Source organism: Mustela lutreola, chromosome X, assembly GCF_030435805.1.
Source record: "Mustela lutreola isolate mMusLut2 chromosome X, mMusLut2.pri, whole genome shotgun sequence".
Lineage (NCBI taxonomy): Eukaryota > Metazoa > Chordata > Mammalia > Carnivora > Mustelidae > Mustela > Mustela lutreola.
The window spans coordinates 25,989,163-25,993,510 of record NC_081308.1 but is presented as its reverse complement, the minus strand read 5'-3'; the positions used below and the strand labels follow the sequence as shown (position 1 = coordinate 25,993,510).

Genomic DNA, 4,348 nt, shown 5'->3' with positions numbered 1-4,348 from the left:
CATAGAAGGATACTTTTGTGAAGACTCCAGAGGTTAGGACATGGAACTTTGGGAACAACCATTATTCTGCCTAAGAATGTCAGGACACCAGCCACTTCCGGGACTACACAAGGATGGTCCCAACATGAGCCACAGAAGCTGGAAGGCTAGTAATTTATCTGGAGAGGCTGAATGTGGCTTTATAATCTCAGTCTAACCATACGTCTAGTAGAGCCTAAAGGAAAACCTGTTAAGACAGTTTCGTGCCTACGTTGAACCTGGAAGCAAAGTCCTCTTTCGTCTTTTTCTCCTCTCCCCAAGTTAAAAATCTGCCAGCCCTATGTTCACACTGGCACTTCTGCTCTTTTGGGGAATCCATCTACCAACACAACCACATCCCTAGGGTGAAAACAGGTCCATCTTCAGCACGTTTCCTGAGAAAGTTCTACCACTCACGAGAACCCCTGCTGAAATACCTTCCATCACTCTTCACAGACAGATGGTGTGAGTGAGGAACACATACACAAAATCTTCTCTGGAGGTTTAGGGAGGAAAAGAAATGGAGAATACAACTTGACTTCAAATAGAAATCCCATGCAAAATTAAGAAGTAAAAGTTAATTTGAAGATAATAAGAGAAATTACCTCTACAATGAAACAAGACCATACCAGTTAGGAATAACCATCTTTTCTAAGGTCTCAAGGGCATGTTTTTGTGAACAATTATATAATCCCCCCCCTAAATTTAATCATTCCTTCTAATTTCATGGCATTAGTAGTATTCAACTCGGAATTTGAAGATGAGGTCAGAAAGAAAATCCCTATCTGAGAGGAAGCCAATGTGAATCAAGATGGGAGAAATTAATCATGAACAGATTCTACTTAGAGAAGTGGTATGAGTTGTGAGGGAAGTAAGTCAGCACTTAAGTACCTACCTTTGGGCTCCCAGCTCCAGAAGTTTTACTCTTTGAAGTGGAGACAAAATACTGATTAGTTGCATTTCAGAGGGATGGGCAAAGCTTCGAGGCTGAGGTGGCTGACCTAAAGAAGAGAATCCTGGCTTGGCAAAGAACACAAGGAGAGTCTCCTGTTTGGGAAGCCACTTCCTATATTGGATCTACTTGCTATCCGCTAACCGTGGGGGCTCATCACAGTCTCTTAGTAAATATTCACTTGCTGACTGATGTGAGGCTTTTCTCGAGTGTAATGTTCTTTTTAATTTGATTTAAATGTGATATACATGAGAAACCAGGTGACAGCCTGTACAGTAGTTGATTCACAAAGAAATGATGTCAGGAGAGAGGGGATGAAGAGGGACTAGGGTGCACTAAGGTGTGGAAATATTGCATGGCTTCGGGCATGTTAATCTGGTGCAGGGCAACCGAGAAACACAATTCCTATGTCATTTTAAGGCAACATAAAGAGCTCCTTTTGTCTGCATGGGGCTCTTTATGTAATGTGGGTGTGTGTGTTGGGTTGGGGTGATGAACAAGGAACACGTGTGCCTTTCCCCAAGCGGGCCTACTAGAACATTCCTGTCACCCCGGCCTTCCTCTCTCTCATTTCCACCCTCTGTATGCACCATGTGGAAAGAAGGGAAGCAACAAAGCCCAACTCAAACTACACTCAGTAAAAAGCCAAGTATCCTTGTGCAGTTAGCATATGTTACTTAAATATGTTACTGTTGTGCTTGATTCAGCAGCACATAGATTAAAATGGGAAAGATACAGAGATTCGCATGGCCCCTGTGTAAGGATGATAGGCAAATTTGCAAACTGCTCCCTATTTTTGTATGTTAACTAACTAGAATTAAAATTAAAACTAGGGGTGCCTGGGTGGCTCAGTCGGTTAAGCATCTCCCTTCAGCTTCGGTCATGATCCCGGGGCCCTGGGATCGAGCCCCAGGTCGGGGGCTCCTTGCTCAGCAGGGAGTCTGCTTCTCCCTCTGCCTCTCTGCCTGGCTTGTACTTCTCCTTCTCTCTCTCTCTCAAATAAATAAATAAATCTTAAAAAAAAATAAAAAACTTAAAAAAATGAGTATGTTGCTGGAGCTGATGACATATCCCCAAAAGGTTATGTAATCTGCTTGTGAAATGCACAACAAAGAAAGGTTATATCTTTATTGGCAATTGTAAGCCGCACACCTCTGGTTTTTCCCCTGTACTCAGAGCGACTGTGTATCAACTTGTCCATCAACTTTGGAGTCCAGAACAAAGGGCACATGAACTAAAAGAGAGAAGAGTTTTATCCTGTTAAAGAATAAAAGAAGGTCAACTCTAGTGACTTCTCTAAAGCTTTATTTCCTGAGCTAAGGGCAAGGAAATATATTTAGCATTCAAAATTTAATGGTGCCATGCTTTGTTTTCTCTTTGCCAAATAAGGCTTAAGTCAAGACTTATCTTTCTTATCTGTGGATTCTTATTGTTGGAAATTTTGCATGTGTGCTATGCTTATCCTGACTATAGGTCAAAACTAGCTAAATGTCCTTCAGCAAGAAAGAACATGTTGAGAAATCGCAAATCATTGCTGTGTCTACATTTCTACCATAAAAGTTAAATATTTTTTCTAAGTCAAAGATTATTATTTTCAATCACTTCTTTTAATGAAAGTCATTTAGTGAAGCTACTCCAAAGCTAGGAAAACATGAAAATTCTGTCTTTTTTTCTTATTCTATTATGCAGAAGCAATTAGAATTCAGTCCCTGCTCTAACTTGCAGAGACCCCTAACTTACTACAGAACTAGATTTTTTGGTGTATTTTGTCTTTGTTGGACAATATCTAATGGGTTTTTTAAAAAAAGACCTTTTTCATTTATTTGAGAGAGAGAGAGAGAGAGAGAACATGAATTGTGGGCAGAGTCAGAGGGAGAGGGAGAAGCAAACTCCCTCCTCCAAGGAGCCCTGGGACATGGGGCTCACTCCTAGGACCCTGAAATCCTAACTTGAGCCACCCAGGTGCCCCATAGATTTGTTAATTATTCTTTGGAAATCAAGAGGTAGTTAAAGAAGACCAAGTGGGGGGGGGGTGGAGAAAATAATTACTCAGGTGAGGAAGTCTGCAGACTTAGTTTGAAGGCTGTAATTTATTAACTGCATAACTTTGGGCAATAGATTAATCTGAATCACCTCTCTGATCTGAATGATAGGAGTTATAGATGATTTGAAGGAACGGTAACTGTAAAGCCCTAATATGGAATACTTAGTATACTAGTATACTGATTAGGTCCTAAAAAGGACTCTGGAGTTAGACTGCTTGGGTTCAAATCCCAGCTCAAATGCCTAATGCACCATAAACAGCAGTAAGTTCCGAAACCTCTCTGTGCATCACTTTGCCATCTATAAAATGTAGACGAAAGTAGCACCTACCCACAGAGTTACAATGATTCAATGAGCTAGGATATAAAGAACACACAGAGAAGACTATGTAAAAGCTAGTTTTTATGCTGAGTGGTCTTCATATTGAAATTGGTTAATGATCATCCCATTAACAGAATAATTAGTCACATATCATGCTTGAATGTGACCATCAAGAAGAAGAGAAAAACCTTACAGGATAACAACCTAAACTATATATGCCCACAGAGCTTACTGTCTACACTCACTAATGTGACTTTCTTACTTCAAACTTTGTTGTTGTCACCTTAACTTGCTGTTTCAGCACACTCTTGCCCAAGAAGGTAATAGTTGCAAATGACTTTATTGCTCATTCTGGGAACTTCCTGAAAGACATATTACTCCCTGCCAGACTCTGAATTCCTTGTCTTAAAACCCTCACCTTGTTGGGGTGACCAATCCTAAATCAAGACATCACCATCCTGACCTAATCCTAACCAAGACTTCCTCACCAAAAAGGCCTTCCTTAAGCCAGACTCGAATATCTCATAACATCCTGGTTTCACCTCCCCACCCCAAATTCTGTCAAGGTTGCTGTCTTTTACTGCAGTAAGAATAAGCTCAGCTTTGTCTTATCAGCAATTCATCTCGGTGATATCTACAGAGAGCCGACATTCCACGTGGATTAGCGAACTGAAGTCTGGAACCAGAATGACAAGGGAGGAGTTGAAGTCAGAGCTCTGGCACTTGGACAAGTCACTAATTTTCAGGTGCGTCTTCTGGAAAATGTATGTGTATAAAATATATATGTAAATGTATAGTGTGTACACAAGGGCTTATGTGGTAAAGAACAATTAATAAATGTTTCTTACGTTGCCCTTCCTTTGCTTTTCTTGGTTGCCTGCTGGGGAGGGGTAAACTGGCTAAATGACTATACTGTCTGCTCAAGCCATCACTTTCGGGTAAACTCTTGTGGGCCCCGAGTCAGCCACCATATCACTTCAGCCTGTGGCGTGAAGACCATGGAGGATGGGGGTA

At 41.1% G+C, this 4,348-nt stretch overlaps 1 non-coding gene across 1 annotated transcript; it reads left to right on the top strand.

Annotated features, from left to right (window-relative positions):
* Window positions 1-1,664: 1,664 nt before the first annotated feature.
* Window positions 1,665-1,768, top strand: LOC131822348 (U6 spliceosomal RNA). Its single transcript, XR_009350223.1, has one exon. It is a non-coding gene; the product is annotated as a U6 spliceosomal RNA (small nuclear RNA).
* The last annotated feature ends 2,580 nt before the right edge of the window (window positions 1,769-4,348 follow it).